Source organism: Lissotriton vulgaris, chromosome 10, assembly GCF_964263255.1.
Source record: "Lissotriton vulgaris chromosome 10, aLisVul1.2, whole genome shotgun sequence".
NCBI classification, from domain to species: domain Eukaryota; kingdom Metazoa; phylum Chordata; class Amphibia; order Caudata; family Salamandridae; genus Lissotriton; species Lissotriton vulgaris.
The window spans coordinates 823,087,317-823,106,277 of NC_141698.1; the positions used below are offsets into that span (position 1 = coordinate 823,087,317).

Below are 18,961 nucleotides of genomic sequence, written 5' to 3' on the forward strand. Positions count from 1 at the left end.
TTTTACAACGCATACCTTTACAACGCATTTTTATGTATGTATGTGTTGTAACGACTGAGTTGTAATGACATGCGTTGTAGTGGTGTGCGTTATAGTGTCATGCGTTGTAATGGATGTTGCATTGTAAAAGTTTTGTTTTAATGGTAGTGCGTTGTAAAAGTTGCGTTGTAAAGGTTGTTTCTCATCAAAAAAGCATAATCATTGGTACCACATCAAATAACAAAAACATTCAAGAGAATTGATCTTATGATATCCTTAGAAATCCAGTCCTTGTCATGTAAAGCAATGAAAACAGCATAGAACAATGAACACAGCCAACGCGCGTTTCATCACCACTGTGACTTTCTCAAGGCTTAAATGATGTTACACGGGTGCCTGAAATTGTCATTGGCTAAATGTTCCCGTGTATGTGAAAAATCCTGGATCCTTACTCGAAATTTCTAATGAATGCTCCTGGTCCTTTTCTTTCCTTGTTATGCCTTTGGCACAGAAGCTTAGTCCTCTTCAACATTTAATAAGACGTATGTACATTCACTGCAGTATATCCTTTGTCCCCTTACCTAAGATCGAATCGCATAAAAATAGAAGTAGAATCCAATCTCTCTTAACATTGTAAAACGATCACTCAGGCAGAGAATGAGTCTGAATCACGTTGACAACAATAGATAAATGTCCAAATAATAGGGAGCCTTGATAAGACTATTCAGCAAGCCTACTTTTCTGTTCCGTTCTCAAGCAAGGTGGAGTCCAATACTCAGAGTGCTATGATAAGACCTTGATGTACTGCTCCATAGGGGCCCAGCCACCTGCTTGTCTCCGTCCATTCCGCCAAGGTCCCTGAAATGGAAGTCAGAATCTTTCGGTGGGATAAAGTCCAAACTTTAACTGGCAAGGGTCCTTCAAAGCTTGATATATCCTGCTTGAGCTCCTGTTGAAGCCACTGGTTCCAGTGCACAAAGCTTTGAGTGGGACAAAGTTGTATTTTGTGGCTTTCTACGGTTCTTAGTCAGTCGGATAAATTTGTCACCTCATCCCACTCCAAGGTCTTACCTTTGGACTTAGTTTTTTGGAAGTTGAAAAATCCAGCCGGTTAAAGCTGGAACCTACAGCTGGGCAGCACTCCATAAGGCCCGATACCTTTACCACAATGTCCATCTGAACCTGTTTTCAGCATAGCAACCAGCTTCCAAGCAAGGCTCACCTGATTGATTTTCTTGCCTGCCGAGGTTGCAAACTTCCTGTGCAATCCTCAGCACCCTGGCCCAGTCATCGGGAGGTGAAAAAATGACAAAGTGCCAAGTTTTCCAACTGCTAAAGTTCATTCAGGTTAGTCTTGCAGCATCTAGGAACCTGGTCTTTCTCCAGCCAGGATACCGGCAGTGTCCGGTTCTCTGTGATGAACTGGGCCCTCTTGGAGTCAGGATTTCTTCAGATTTTTGTCTCTTTGAAGAAGGCCAATCACTTGATCCTTGTAAAGTGGTTCCAGTCTCTATGTGCCAGCTAGAATTAGTAATCATTAAGCTCTTGGGTAAGTCCCCTTCCATTAGGAGTCATGAGTTTTCTTCCGGAAAGCCACAAGTCTTTCTTCTGCAGTTGAAGTCATCCAAGGTACTGGAATATTCTAAGACAATGGTAGCAGAGGTGACAGATTTATTATGTGTACTAGCCATTGACTGGAGAAATTTTACCACTTGATCCAAGCTATTTTTTCACAGTCTCCCCACCTTATTTGCAAACACCTCTTCCTTGCCTTAGTGTAAAATTACCCTGGAGTCCCAGTTTCAAGAAATATTCTTACACCAAGCAGCATGTCTTCTGCTCCATGGCCACTCCTTATTTATATGACCTTTCCTCCCACCTGGCAGGGTTTAAACTAGTTCTCACCCCCGCAGTGCCAAGAGTTGGGCCATCAAGGAGGCTCCTGGAAATGTAGGCTCCTGGAAATGTATAGGAGAAGCCCTCCCTTGCATCTCCAAGTCAAAGGAGGTAGTGCTAATACCGCTCTTTGTTCTGCTAATTGCTCATGTCCACTCCCAAATAGCTAATGACCACTAGGTGGCCAGTAGTTACCCATCAGCTCTTCCAGGAATCAGAGGTAAGCTGTTGTTCTCTGAGCCAATTGTGTTAACTCTTCTATCCAAGGATGTATTTTGCAGCACTGAAAGAGCTGGGTGGCAAAAGACAAATGAGCTTTTTGGATCATACAGCACAAACTTCATTTTTCCAGTGTTACTTTTCCCTCAAGTTATCAAAAATCTTATTTAATACTTAAATCAGAATTTGGACAATAAGAAGAAAATTACTTTGAAGTATTTTTATTGTTTTTTACCAGGAATGGGCTGGATATAAAGATTTTAATCCATCTAGACTTGATCAGGAAAACATCTAGCAAAGCCTGCACAGTAAAATTTCTTTTGGGTTTTATTTCCATGTAAGAGAACACTGTCCATAATATTACAAACAAATGGAAGGAGCATCTAAGTAAACAATAATATCCAGCATAATCAAGTAATGCAATTTAAAGAGATTCCAAAGAGGTGAATCAAAAAAGGTCCTTACAGGCTTTCCTCAAGTTTTTAGTTCAGTTCTTTTAATATCATATTGTCATTCCATTTGATGAAGATATCACCTTGAAGTTGTTCATACAATTTGTGCAAACATATATCGTACAACCAACAAATATTCAACAGCCTACGCGTTTCGTCCCATCCGGGACATCATCAGGGCTGTAAATAAGAGAAAAAGTAAATATTACAATCACAAAACGATACAGGAAATCAAGTCTCTACAAACCCGTAATCAACTACATTTTTGATGCCTGCCTATATACCATTCTAAACATACCAAATGCAAATCGTAACCTGCCTACATAACAATCTATATGTTATTAGTTCCAACCAACAAAACCAAAACATCTCAATGGTGGTTTCGGAATCATTCTTTGCAATTGGTACATATGCGTATAAATTCAGAAATCTGTATCGTGAGCATAAAACATGCAACTGGTACCTAGGCTTATAAATTCAGAAATCCGTATCGTGAGCATAAAACATGCCAGCCTCCAAATTTATTCTAGTTCTCCCTTTCTCCTCCATGATTGCTACTCCTTAATGATGATAGCTCTTCTCTCCTCTAGTAATGATCCTAGTTTAAGTTGTGTCTGGCACTTTTCCCCTTCAGTCTATAAATCTTGTTTGCCAATAGGTAATAGTTGAGACCTATACAAAGAAATTGACATTTAATCCTCAAGCCCCTAATTGGTCGACTACAACTATCAATAATGCCTCATTCATTAACTCACCTATTTATAAGAACATTAGTCTTATTAGTCCAGTTTTTCCAAATAACTTCCGCCCGTAACAATTTTTTGGTTTTTCCTATATACGCTCAAAAGTCCTTATTGATTACAGGAGTTTTTATGTTATCTAAAATAAAAGAATAATTTATTTAATATACAGTATGATTTTTGGTGACATGTGTTCAAAAGAACCCCTTAAAGTGGTGAACTTATTCTCACCTAATTCAAGACTTGGGCTCTTCCATAGGAACAATTCCCACTTGCATTTAATCCCATGCAACTGCGGAGGTCACCTGTAATGTACCAAGAAGACGCTCGCTCAAATAACCTTTTTTTTAAGTTTCCTTGATATTAAGGACTATTCTTTATTTTAACTGATTCCCAAACACACATCAATTTAAGTGCATTCCTAACACGTTCAATGAAAATTACCCATCCTCCTTTATAACCACATCTCACCTCAATCTAATGTTCATTCCTTTGAGCCGAATTCTCCTAAAGTTGATTAGCCACAGTTATGTCCCAATTCTCCGCCTTTGTAATAATCCTTAATCCATTGTACCCGCTGTAGTAGCCTGAAAATTGCCCAGAAAAAGTGTTCAATTCAGTAAAAGTCCCTAGCTCGCATATTAATTCCCCAGCATCATGCTCTCACCTTGCTATTCATCTCATCTATGTCGTACGTCCTCACATCCTGACAGCCAGGTTCGATAACTCCCGCCGTAACGCACCCTCCGAGAACAGAGTTATTTAAAGTCCCTTTTAGTTAATCACTGCACGTCCTGACTCACACTCAAGTGTAAGCAATCACTCCACTCAAGTTTCCTCTCTGGTCCGCACTAGAATATATTAATGTTAACACACCTTTTTAGTTTAATCGAAACACCGGAAACGCTTAATCTATTTCCTGTTTCATGTATGGACCAATCACGTCCCATACCATTTACTCACGCCGGGAAGACTCCAAACATTTCCTGTTTAATGCCGTGTGGCCAATACTAAAGATAGATCTCCCATCAGTGTGCATTGATTACGTCCCAAAAATATAAACTGTTTTAAACTAAGGTTTTGGCGCCTATCTAAGGGTGATGTTCCGTCCCTTCGTTGCGGTTCATGCCTCCATCTGTATATTTAGCTATAAAGCATTGTTCGTATTCATATCTAGGAAAGGGATCATCTGACATTATTTACTTCTCTGAATGAGTCCTGTATATGCAATCACAAACATGGGACTTTCTCGGCACTCATCTTAATTTGGACATTGCATTATAAAAAACACTGTAAAATTATTAAAGAGACGTGACCTTCCATCCTATAAATCCAAAAGTCCCAAGGTATAATATACGTTTCCTCCATCCATCCGAAAAATATAAACTGTTTTAAACTAAGGTCTTAGCTCCTATCTAAGGGTGACGTTCGTCCCTTCATTACACTTCATTCCTCCATCTGTATAAGTGGAGAAGTGTGGAGAAGAGTGGCTCACTGGTTACAGGAGGCAGACCCAGACGCAAAGATCAGACCCGGGACCAGGGTTCAATCCCTGACGCGGCAGGGTCTTGAGCTCAAAATGTCCACAGACCCGATAATTCTCGCCAAGGTGCCTACTAGAATCTTGGGTTCATACTCCGCAACTCTGGGCAATAGCTTGCTTAGTCTCCACTATGGCCCCACCGCCTGGCTTTCACCTTGGGGATGCCCAGTAGGGGTTATTTTGCAGGGAATGAGACCTTACGGTGTAAGGCGCTATATAAGAATGTATGATTTACGATTTATTTATTTATATTTAGCTATGAATGTGTCCTGTATATACAATCACAAACATGGGCCTTTCTCAGCAGTATAAAAAACACTGTAAAATTACAGAGACGTGACCTTCCATCCTATATATCCAAAAGTACCAAGGTATTATATATGTTTCTCCCATCCATTAAAACCACAATGCCATTCCTATTTACCGGTCCAATCTTTTCCTACATGCAAATAACCATGAAGACTTATCTACTTAATTGACTGCTTCCCATGTCTGAAGACCTGGAAGGCAGGATTAATATAATTTAACCATAAAAGGAAAAAACATCACACATACTTGCCTGTTCTACTCGGTATATATATCCACAGTATATCCCTGTTTAAATATTATTGCTAGTACAACTCACGCTACTTAATCTCAAACTCTCTTCACTTTCTTACACCTTTCAACAGGTTTTTATTCTTATTGTTAACAAGACGACTCAAACACCGCTCTGTCCCACATCGTGTGTGAAAGAACTAACACCTCAGCTGGTTGTACTTTCATATAACCAATATACAAATACTATTCCACCAATCCAATCTTACCCTCCACTTATATTTTGAACCTGATATCAGAGAACTGCCATGGCACTTGGTCAGTCTAGACATACTCCAAACATCTCCAGAATCCAACACCATCACATTCTTCCTCGATTCCATGATAACAAATGGTCCCATAAATCTGGGTCCAAGGTACATAGACCATAACACATCTTCCGCCCATTAAATAACAGATGAATAACATTAACAAAATAGAAACAAGTCCCAAACAAAATCATAACATGCAAGTCATTGACGTATTCAGAAGGGGATGAATTAAACCCAACCATAAAGGTGACCAATTGCACAATACCAAGAGTCATATGTAAAAAAAAAGAAAATATCACATCATGGCATAACCTCTATGCCACATGCGTCGAAACCTGAAGCTTCTGGTAGATTTCCCATCAGTCACACTTTGACTTTCCCCTTCCAGTTGAACTGTCTGGTCTGTAAACCCATCATCACCTATGTTAGACATCAGAGAACTGCCATGGCGCTGGGTCAGTCTAGACATACTCCACACATCTCCAGAATCCAACACCATCACATTCTTCCTAGATTCCATGATAACAAGTTGGAGAACCGCAGCCTTAAGGCCCGGCGGCGCAGGGTATGCCAGAAATCCTTGGGATTCGCCTGCCTTGTCAAAACAGAGACACAGACTCTTCGTCTGGCGTAGAAGATGGTATTTATTAGCTGCAGCTAGTACAGTGATCTTAGAAGTCGTCAGTACAACGCGGTTCAAAAGAGACTGCCACTTAACTCCGTGTTGCACAGGTTTCTATATGATACAATACAATGCAAAATGCAATCACACAAGAGCATGAGCTATAGGCAAACGTTACAGACAATGTTTTAAAACCAAAGCAACTCAAGTTCCCGGTTCTGTTTGTCACTCGACCCCTTAAGTAAATCATAAATGAATCCACACAATTCGATTTACAAGTAGAGAAAACACAGCTGCGTGTTGTAGAAGGACAGTCGTGAAACAGTAGAATGCATGAGATGTGTAGCGAAGGACAGCAGATAAGATAACTAAAAGGAAACAATGGTGTGAACCAACATGGAGTCCAGACGGGGATTAATCAGCTCAGACAGGAAATAGTGTACTCGACCAGATCCTGAAACTCGTTAGTAAACATAGGCAAAGAAGCCACCTGGCACGCAAAGGCAGAAACAACAAAAACATTGCGTACTCCGAGCTGCCTGAGTGAGGGCAACATAAAATGGCGGCGATCACAAAATGGAGGCTGAGTACGAACGAGTTCGTAATTTCCAGAACCTCAAAATGGTCCCATAAATTTGGATCACCTCTTCTTTAAGAATCCCGGCCTCCTGACCAACACTTGAATTTGAATTTGAATTTAAAAATAATTGTATAGCGCGCTTCTACCACGCGGTTTCTTGGCGCTTTAGGATTGCGAGGAGACAACAGGAGCGGAGGGAATCTAGGCATTGTAGGCTCGGGAGAAGAGCAGAGTTTTAAGACCTTTCCGGAACTCGATGTAAGAAGATGTCATGCGGAGTTCCGTCGGAAGGGAGTTCCAGAACACAGGAGCGAGAACTGCAAACTTTGTTCCGCCCGCCTTTTTCTTTCTGAACCGGGGGGTGGTTAGCAGTGCCTGGTGAGTGGATCGAAGCTCTCTGCCCGGAGTATAGGGCTTGATGGCGGAGCAAATGAACTCCGGGGCGGTGCCCATTTTAGCCTGAAAGGTGGTGCAGCCAAGTTTGAACAAGGCTCGCTCTTTCACCGGCAGCCAGTGCAGTGCCTGCAGTAAGGGAGTAGCACGGTGGAATTTGGGCAGGCCGTGAATCAGGCGGGCGGCCTGGTTCTGCACTAGCTGCAGGCGGTGAATGGCGTAGGCTGGGGCGCCATTGTAAATGATGTTACCATAGTCAAGGCGCGAGAGCACCATAGCCATCACTATGATCTTTAGGGCAGGTAGAGAGAAAAAACGAGAGATCTTCCTGATGGTTCTGAGGGAAAAGAAGCAGGAGGAAACAACCGAATTGACCTGTGAGTGAACGGAAAGTGAAGAATTGAGGAAGATACCAAGGGTTTTAACCTTGGGGACGGGAAGCGGGGGAACACCAAGTGAGGGAGGCCAGTGGGAAGGGGACCAGGGACTGCAACCAACTCCGGTCAGGACTAACTCCGTCTTGTCCGGGTTAAGTTTGAGGTGATTGCAGTTCATCCAATCCTGGATGAACAGCATGACGGATTGGACGTTTTGGGAAGATGAGGAAGAGTGGGAAAGGTTAAAAATTAGCTGGAGGTCATCGGCGTAATTGAACACCGTGACCTCAAGCTGCTGTAACATAAAAATAAGAGGGTAGATATATAAATTAAACAAAAGAGGGGAAAGTGAGGAACCTTGGGGGACTCCACATACAACCTTACGGGAGGCAGCAGTGAAACCAGCTAGGTGGACCACCTGAGCCCTATCACTCAGGAAGGACTCAAGCCAGGCGAAGGCCAGGCCCTCTATGCCCGCCGCCCTGACACGGGTGAGGAGGATGGAATGGTCCACCGTGTCAAAAGCGGCGGACAGGTCTAAAAGAATGAGGGCCTGCGGGAGGTTGGTGTCAATGCCCTCGCGTAGGCTGTCCATCACTGAGGTCACCACCTTCTCCGTGGAGTGGAGGGGGCGAAAGCCCGCCTGACTTCCTCTCTAACTCTCCAATTCCTATTATGGACACATATCTTCTCATCAAATCTGTTCTTATATCTCTCCTGGCGAGACACCCTTTTGGACCAGAGATGCTCTTCCATGTGTTCAGCCTTTATCCCTCCAGTGCTCATTTTCAACCACGCAGGACACAGCTTATCACACAGCTTTATTCCCCTCATAACAGAAAAAGGGGAGACTAATGTCTTACAGTCGGGCGTATTACAATGAGCCCACAACGTCTCCCTGAGCATGCAATTTAGGGAAGCCCTGGCCATTAATGCTCTTTGTGCACAAGTATTGACTACTTTGTTCATACTCTCCACTAAACTATAAGCTTGTGGAGAATACAATGCTGTCTTGAAATGTGTAATGGACAATTCCTTGTGGAAAAACACATCTCCTGGGATGTAAATTGGACACCAGTGTCTGTGATAACATACTTGGGGATACCCTCCCAGGAAAATTCCTCAGAGAGAAATTCACTCACTGTTTTTGGGGTAACCAAAGGCACACGCTTAGTCACTACCCATTTGGAAGTATAATCAGTTAACAACAACACATAGCTTTCACAATGCGCCAGAAGTTCAAAAGGGCCAGCAATATCCAACCCCAGCTTGGACCAAGGCTTTACAGGAATTTCCACAGGTGACAAAGGAACCATATGTGTCATCTTACTCTTATCACTGTTAGCACACTCCCAGCAAACCTTCACAACCTCTTCTATATGTTGGTCCATTGCAGGCCACCAAACCCCTCACAAACCCTTGCTTTAGAGAAGCAAAGGTCGCAATCCTTGGTTCACCATCCACAATCTCAGAGAGGACCGCTCCCAACCCGCTCATACTGGCATCTGCTGATAGTCCCGTCTTTTTGCAAGCGTCAAAGTGCCCTAAAGTAGGCATACCACCTATAATCTCCTTGATGCTATTAAAAGCAAGAGTACACTCCTCAGACCATACAAACTGTGCATTGTTCTTAAGCAATGACCTTATTGCAAGGGCAGGCTAGGAAAATAAAGTAAAAATGTTGAGCAAAACTCAGCCAGTTATAAAAAGGTCTCACTTGGTCTCATTTCACTGGTATTGGTGCTTTTACAATGATCTAGGCCAAATCCAGTTTGGGACTAATTCCTTCTCCGGAAATTGGATGCCCCAAGTAGTTCACTGAAATTGCACAAAATTTGCATTTCTCCTTCTTCATCACCAAACCAGCATCTTGTAACCGATGTAAGACCTCCCAGAGCTGCTTGTCATATTTTTGTTGATCCTTTCCGTAAACCAGGATATCATCTTGAAAAATAAGCACTTTATGTAATCCATCCACAACATTACTCATGACCCTTTAAAAATAAGCAGCTGCAAAAGCCAATACGAAAGGCATCCGAATAAACCTAAACACACCTAAAGAAGTCACAAATGATGTAACTTGCCTGGAATCTGGATGAAGTAACACCTGGTGGTAAGCAACGGACAACCATAACAGTAAAGAACTTTGCATCTTGCTAAAGTCTCTGAAATATTCGGCAGGGGTTGTCTGTCCACCGAAATGTGCTTGTTGAACCCCCTCAAGTCCACACACATCCTAATCCCTTTTCCCCATCCTTGGCTCCCAAAACAATCAGAGCCAACTACTCTGAGCACTCTATCTCCTCAATCACACGAGCTCCCAACAACCTCTTCAACTCACGATCTAGGGGTTCCATCATCAAATGGGGTACTTTCCTTACTTTGCTCACAAATGGCTGAGCTCCCTGCTTCAATACAATTTTGTGTCCAAAGTTCTTTGACAAACCCAACTCCCCACTGAAAACTTTGAGAAAATTGCGAACACACACCCTCAGGCAATTGACCGGTAGACAGTAGCAATACTTTTTCAGGAGTATTTGAATTTCAGCTAATGCCATATCCCTTTGGTGTCTCCTTCCAAACAGATTGTCACCTCTTTTCACAAGATATATTGTCCCTTCACTTTACCTGTCCATGAACTGTATCTTCATCACTACATAACCAAGCACATCAATCTTGACACCGCCATACCCCAAAAGATTGATATCAGGTGGGGAAGTACAATCCCATCTTTCCCAACCCCAACTTTTCAATTCTTGTCACCAACATAGTGTAAGGTGATCCTGAATAAGCTAAACTGACAACTGTTTCCCTCCAACAAGAATCTCACACTCAGGCATCTCCAACTTGTCACCATCCACTACAACATCATCCCTCACACTCAGAACACATTTATTTTCTTCTTCCACACAATGCACCATTTACCCTTTGGCACTATGACACACGTGCATAATTGTCTCTTCTTTCTGCATTTCTTACATGTAGCATGCCTTGCAAAACAACCAGGACTATTAGACAAATGGCCTTCACTGCCACATCTGAAACATCTGTATCCATCCCCACCACGCCCAGTATTCCTATGTTCTTTTACAATAGTTTTCTTGTTTGTCTCCCATCTGAACTGTCTTTTATCTCACTACCTTTCTCATAATCCTTTTTAACTTCATGCACTAAACTCTCTTCAGGTAGGATATCTTTACTTTTGTCATCCCTCATCTCATGCACCCACATGTTAATGCTCTCCATGCCCTCCACAATGGCTAAAGTTACTTTCAGATCTGGATTTTTAGCAAGACCTTTTTGCATGACCCTGATATCATTAGTGCACCTCACTATTTGGTCTCTTACTAAAGAGTCTGTGAGTTGTTCGAACTCACAAGTGCGTGCAAGTGTTTTTAAAATTACCCTTGTAAAGAATTTATGCCACTCCAATACATTTATCTTTCACTGAAAAGTCCTTTCTAGCATCATGACTGACATGTTAAAAACATTATTTGTCTCACCCTCACCACACCCCAAGACAATTTCATCCAAGCTCTCACCCCCAAGTCTCCCTTCAATTCCGAAATTATATAACAACACTGCCTGCTTCCTCAATGATGAACATTTCTCACCACCAATAGCAAGCAAATATGGCTCAAATAATGGCTTCCATTTATTCCATGGCAAAATCAGGTCACCTTTATCAGAAAGAAAATGGGGTGTTTGGGACATACTGGAGGATAACATGGTGAAGAGGAAAACATAACAGCCTAAATGTTTATACAACTTCTAAACCTGCACTACACAATAAGGACATAACTGTAGTATTAAATAAACAGCTTGTATACAAACATCAATTAACATTTATATGTACATTGCTACGCAAGTTATACCGTAATTGTACCTGGGGTGTGTGTATCACCGTACACTCCAATGGAATAAATTGTAAATACTAGGATTATTGGTGTGTGCGTCACCGCACTTGCCTGAAGAGTACTAAAAATGTTTCCAATAGTTGAAAAGCCAAGGAGAAGTGGGCGCATCACTGTGTACACTCTACGCTGTGCCCACTGGAAACTAGGATTGCGATTTGACCACAATGAATGGTGTGTGCGTCACCTCGCTTACACAGGCATATTACAATTGCCAAAACTCAGAAGATGATTGCACAATTGCAGAAAACAGGACGTCTCAGAGCATGCTCAGTAACCTAGAACAGTTAAGATGGGTTCAGTCCCATTGTGTGCCGATACTGTATATGCAAAAACCACAGGTGATGGACAAAATGCAGAACAATGTCATACATTCACCCAAGTAAAGAGATCTGGGCCTAAATCCATTGTTTTTTTGCACTCCACACCACCCCAGTTCAGACATGGCCATATGCAAATCAGTCTGAACCTGTTCCTCATGGGAACAGTCCAGCCCGAACTACCAAGCCATGCCTTCCGTGGACCGGAAATAAGCTTCCGAGGACCGGTTTCTGGCATTCCAGACGCCTTCAGCCCGGCTTGCTTGAATCCAGTGGTGTGGACTGCATGGGACTCACGTCTTAGCATACCCATCCCACTCGGGGTGACAAATGCAAAAACCACAGGTGATGAACAGAATGCAGAACAATGTCATACATTCACCCCAGTACAGAGATCTGGGCCTAAAATCATCGTGGTTTTGAACTCCACACCACCCCAGTTCAGACATGGCCATATGCAAATCAGCCTGACCCTGTGCCTCATGGGAACAGTCCAGCCCGAACTGCCAAGCCATGCCTTCCCTGGACCGGAAACAAGCTTCCGTGGACCGGTTTCTGGCATTCCAGCCATCTTCAGCCCGGCTTGCTTGAATCCAGTGGTGTGGAGTGCATGGGACTCACTCTGAGCATACCCAACCCACTCGGGGTGACAAATGCAAAAACCACAGGTGATGGAAAGAATGCAGAACAATGTCATACATTCACCCCAGTACGGAGATCTGGGCCTAAACCCATCGTTTTTTTGCACTCCACACCACCCCAGTTCAGACATGGCCATATGCAAATCAGTCAGACCCTGTGCCTCATGGGAACAGTCCAGCCCGATCGGAAACAAGCTTCCGAGGACCGGTTTCTGGCATTCCAGCCGTCTTCTGCCCGGCTTGCTTGAATCCAGTGGTGTGGAGTGCACCTGGCATTCCAGCCGTCTTCAGCCCGGCTTGCTTGAATCCAGTGGTGTGGAGTGCCTGAATCCAGTGGTATTCCAGCCGTCTTCAGCCCGGCTTGCTTGAATCCAGTGGTGTGGAGTGCACCTGGCATTCCAGCCGTCTTCAGCCCGGCTTGCTTGAATCCAGCGGTGTGGCATGGAACTCACGTCAGAACATATACATCCCGCATACCCATCCCACTCGGGGTGACAAATGCAAAAACCAGAGGTGACGGACAGAGATCTGGGCCTAAATCCATCGTTTTTTTGCACTCCACATCACACCAGTTCAGACATGGCCATATGCAAATCAGTCTGACCCTGTGCCTCATGGGAACATTCCAGCCCGAACTGCCAAGCTATGCCTTCCCTGGACTGGAAACAAGCTTCCGAGGACCAGTTTCTGGCATTCCAGACGTCTTCAGCCCGGCTTGCTTGAATCCAGTGGTGTGGAGTGCATGGGACTCACGTCTGAGCATACCCATCCCACTCGGGGTGACAAATTGTTCTGCATTCTGTCCATCAACTGTGGTTTTTGCATGATACTGTATATGCTGCACAAAGCTGTAATACTGTTGCGCCTCGCGTCACCGCAGTTCAATGGGACACCTGGAATTATACCGTCACTCCATGTGCTCCTAAATTTAATACTGAGTGGGTGAGTACCTGATCCTTGTGCATGCAGGAAAAGGGTTAGTCGCTCCCCGAGGCCCGCATAGCTTACACGCTGGAAGTTCCTGGAGGAGAACAAACCGTTTGAAGTAAAGTTTTCCGAGTCACTCAAACAAAGTTCAGAATCTTTTACGAAATCTAAAGTACTTACAACTTGACTATTTCACCAGTCATAAGATGCAACCTTGTGAAAGTTCTTAAAGCTGCTGCTTGTTGTGGGTTTATGGGGAAGCTGAAAGTCCTCGCATGGCGGTCCCCAGCAGGTGTTGCCAATGATAAGTTAATGCTAGTACATAAACACTGCGTCCATTCTCAAGTGTTTATTTAACTCCTGTACACAGACAACCAACCCCTGAAGTAGCTCCAGTTCCAACTGTCATTTTCCAACCGACCCAGAAGTCCACAGAACCAGGACAGCTCATTGTGCTGTCATTGATGACCAATGAAATGTGCAGGTCACTTAGCAACAGGGACGTTGCGATTTCTAAAATTGCGATTGCATTTAAGAAATCGCAATTTGAGATTTCTTAAATGCAATGCATGAACATTTTAAATTTGCGAATTCGCAAATAGGGAAAAGGTAAATTACCATGAAGTTGACCTTCATAGTAAATTGCGAAAACTTTCAAAAATGCACAAAAGTGCATTTTTTAAAGTTTCATTTTACACACAAACATGCCCTTGGGGCATGTGTGTGTGAAAAATGCACTTAAAGTTACATTTCAGGGGTGCAGGGGGGGTCCTTTGGACCCCCCCGGCACCCTTGAAATTGCATCTTCAATTTGCGATTCGCAAATTGCTAATCGTAAATTGAAAATGACTTCCCATTCATTACTATGGGCCTCTAGGCCCATAGGAATCAATGGGAAGGGGTTCCTTAATTGCGATTCGAAAATTGTAAATCGCAATTAAGGAAATTTAAGAAATCGAAAAAAATTGCGATTTCTTGGTGCATAGCCGTTTGCGATTTCTTAATTGCGATTCCTTAATTTTCGCAATTAAGAAATCGCAAACGGCAACAATGATGCATGTGGCGGATAGACCTTAACAGAAATTCCCAAACGTAGCCATGTTGGTGTGCTGAAAGCCACGTTGGGGAGGTGTTTGAGTGAGGTGTGGGGGAAGTATTGTTATGGATGTTATGTGGTTGTGTCTAATGCAGTCTTTGCATGGATTGTGTTTTGTTTCTTTTCTTGTATTGTTGTGATCTTTGCAGTATTTCTGGTTTCTAGGTGCAAGTGTATTTTTCTACAGTGGCAACAGATAGACAATGTTTATCGTCATGATTCATGTATATTCTCAGACATTGTTACCTTGTCTAGCTTGATCAAATTCTGACAGCTTTAAAAAAGGCGATCCATTTTAGTATATAGGCATTTACATTTTTATGTACTTTACATCTTAACTTTGCATTTCTATGTTTCTGTTTTGAGGGGGAAATAATACTGTAAATAAATCATATTTGAAATCTCGACCAGCTCTTTATGGAATGATACTCTTGTGTAATATGTAATACCATGTTTGCTGACCAAATTGAGAATTAAAACATGTGAGAAGCTGATGCAAAATGTATTTAGCAAAAAGCCTCAGTGCTAGATGTGATAGCAGTTATTCAATCCCTGAGCAGGCAGAATAATGGACCGCGGTTTGACATTTTGCCATTTCCCTTTTACATCAGGGAGATGAAGAAAGCTTAATTCAAGATTGAAATGCATTGCCACTTTTGCTGTTTTTCCTTTATCAGCGCGGCGCACCAACAGTGTTTCCAGAGATATGTGTGGTAAATGCATACATCAGGGCAGCATGAGAATACATTTTGTTCTTGTTTTCGGCTTGAAATGTAATTATCTCCCTCTGGCACCAATTTGTTCGCAGCATTCATGTTGAAATCTTCCAATGGCAGCAGCATAGACAGGGACCAACCTTGTGATGGGGCTTTGTTTCTTGAATCTCTTCGGCTTATTATCTTTCTTCAGAGGGTTCCTGTGGGGATCACAGCATAATAACTCTAATTTGAAATGGAACACATAGGTAACATTTGTGACTGACTCCAGCAGCACTGCAAATTGAAGAGGACCTTCTACAAAAGGTTTATAGTCATTGTGTCACCTTGCCTTTCAGTCGCCCCATTTTCTCTCCCTCCAAATTAAGATCATTCATTCGGAAAAGAACAGTTTAGTCCACCACAACTGCACACCCAGAATGATTCTCCACCCCTTTCCTTCTTGTCACCCCTCCCAAACTCTGACAGTTTCAGAACCTGGCAGCATAATCAAAAGCATGGGACCCTCATGACATCTAAACAATTATAACCTCAAATTCTAATTATCCATTCAGAAACATGAATAAGGGCACAGGTCCAGGACTCTTTTTCTCAATTTCTCCAAATTTGTAACTCTCAAGAAATTGAATGAACGACTGTCTGTATTCAACATTTATTCATCATGTGTACTTTGTTCCCATCGAATAATAGATGAGCAATAAATCGAGGCTTAGTTAACTTCAGAAGCGCCGGTGACAGGTGCCCTTCAAAACAGACACGCTAGCCAAAGGTTTCCCTGATCCCTCAGAGGAAACAAGTGATTTGTCTACCTGGAATTGTTTCTAAAAAAATATGGGGCTACGTGACACATTTTAAACCAGACGTTCTGAAACAACTGGTTTCTTGGTCATGGTCTTTTGGGTTTTGAGAACGGATATGCTGCTTTCGTTTTTGCATATCTTGCAAAATAATAACAGGTGCTAAACCCCATATGCATGTTGTGTTAGAAATGTGGTTTTCTGGTTGGCTAGGGTATACACCCAAGTCAGGCAGAACCCACCACTCTAGTTAGGGTAAGCTAGATACACTGAGATAATCTGTGCTCACCGTCTGGAAGCTTGGCACAGTGCAGGAAGGCTTATCAAAAGAGACAATATTTAAAGTATTTGTGCAACACACCCACACAGTAATGCAATGATTAAACCACAAAAGACTCCACACTGGTTTATGCCAAAAATAGCTGTTTGTATTTGGATCAACATAAGATCAAAATGATAAAAATGCATTCTATTTTTTTTTAAGGTATAGCGCTTTCAAGTACATGTAAAATCACAGTGCAGACCGATATTCAGTTGTTCCTTTTCAGGTAATTACGGTAAAATTCCATGGCGAGTGCCGGCAGAGCACTAGTGATCAATGCTTGTTGAAGTCACGCAGGACTGGGGGAAAGAACAGGGATCCTGGTAAGGTATCATCAGGTGTGCATCTTGTGCCGGGCAGGCTCCTAGGTACCCCAAACCAAGAATTAGCCACAAGTCTCTTGGGACCAGGATGCAGAAATTATTGGGCCGCTGGGCGGACACAGTACCTCTCCGTGCAGGAGGGGTCCTCACCACACTGGGGAAAGTGGTTCAGTGCCAGGCTGTGCGAGGTTGCTCTCGGGCAGTCGCAGCAGGCTCGTCGTAGCCCCGCTGATCTCTTCTGTGGCATGTAACATGGCCTAGGCAGACGTGTGGCTTCCGGGGATGCTAGGTTGTTATGCAACAATATGATCACGCCATAAAAGCTTCCCTTGAATTGGCGGCATTGGCTCAGGCCCAAGGCGTTGGTTTTACTCAGTGCATGGCACTGAAATGGATATTTGTAGCACAAAGAGAGCTCTGTACGCCAGATGGAGTTTGGTTATTTTATAGCGAAGTCCATACTGATGCAGGGAAGTCCTTTTGGCAATGTGCTGATGTAGGCCAGTGATGCCCTGATACAGGTTCCAAAGTGTCTGATTAGAAGAGGTCAGAGCCCAAGTACTTCTACCCTATAAGTGTCTTTGAAGTGGAGGTGACTTCAAAGAAAGGCTTTGATGAGCACAGGGCCCCTTTCATCCTAGGCCCATCTACCAGGCTAACCCTGGGGGGGGGGGGGTTGATCAGTGCCTTGTGTGAGGGTAGGATCCTACCTATTGAAGTGTATGTGTCGGTCCCTCCCCTTCCCTCTGCCCAGGAAAACTCATCAGTATGCAGGTGAATGCAGATGTAGCTGAGTGTCCTGCATTTATGGTCGTCTAGAGAGAATGCACAAATTATAGCTGTCCCCCAAACTCAGACGTGTATTAGAGACAGGCTGGACGATCCACAAAGAGCTTAGTATTTTAAGGAATTCCCAATGTTAACCTATGAGAGGAGCATCCCTCACAATAAAAGATAAACGAATATGGGTGTTTGCCACTACCAGGGCATGTTCAACACACAGGTGCATGTCCTATCCTTTACTTACATAGCACCCTGCCCTTAGTGTAATTTAGGGACTACCGTAGGGGTGACATGTGTAATAAAAGGGGAGTCTTAAGGCTTAGCAAGTAGTTTTAAATGACAAGTCGAAGTAGCAGTAAACTGCGCACACAGGCCCTGCAATAACAGGCCTCAGACAGGTTTTAAAGGTTACTTATATGAGTGACAAAATCTGTGCTGCAGACCCACTAGCAGCATTTGAAATACAGGTACTGGGTAAATGGTATACCACTTTAGAAGGGACTTACCAGTACAACAAACCAATGTCATCCTGCTTAGGGAGGAACACATACACTTTAGCACTGGTTAGCAGTGTTAAAGAAAAAAGAAGGGATGAATGCCAAACGTTAGGGGGTAAACCACGCCAAGGATGTCAGGTCTAACATTGAAAAGTTATAAATATTGTCTTGATTAATTTTTTAGATAAATGCATATCTCTTATTCTAAATGTTTGTCCTGAAGAAAGTGGAGAGAATAAAACAAAAAAAACGAAACGCCACGTCGACAACTTGAGTTATAGTTTTAATTGAAGAGATTTGCCATTGAATATTTAAGTCTTTTTATTATTGGCTTTAATTATCTGTGAATGTCTAATACTGTTGTTCAGAATTATCCGAAGAAGTTTGAAATGAAATTGCTGTATTTTGATATCTAGATATTCACTAGGAATTTTAATATGTGAAGCAATAAAAAATAATGTTTTAATCCAGCATAATTCAGTACTGTATATATTATGTTATAATTTTAAATACAAACAAATGTGTAATAAATGTAACTTTTTTTCCATAATACAGGGGTCTGTGTTTAGTAACAGTATATGCATGTTAATTGGCGGTGAAGGTTTTACCTCTTTATCAGAGGTCATATTGAATGTATTGTATAAATCAGTGAATGTGTGTCAAGGAAAGGGAGTTTTTCAATTAGTGAGGTGTAACACTGAACCATAGTTCTGAACCACCATTGAGAGCAGATTGAAAGTGGGTAAAGAGACAGCCCCTGATCTTCTAACCTAATGTCAAATATGCTGATTTAAAATGATTGAATCATTTTCTGCAAAAAAATTCTTATATGCATACAGATAAAGTTGGGGGGATAAACTGTTTTGTCGACATTTGAGGTTCACTTTTCAAATTAAACTTGACACTCTGTGCCATTGTTTGAAAATGATTTCCTACGTTAAACTATTTAAAGAATCAATCATGCATTTGCTCTTGA

General features: G+C 42.6%; 1 protein-coding gene across 1 annotated transcript in view; it reads left to right on the forward strand.

The window, feature by feature from the left end:
- CNTNAP2 (contactin associated protein 2) overlaps positions 1-18,961 on the forward strand; it is a 2,542,823-nt gene that overhangs the window by 1,711,168 nt on the left and 812,694 nt on the right. The window lies entirely within an intron of this gene.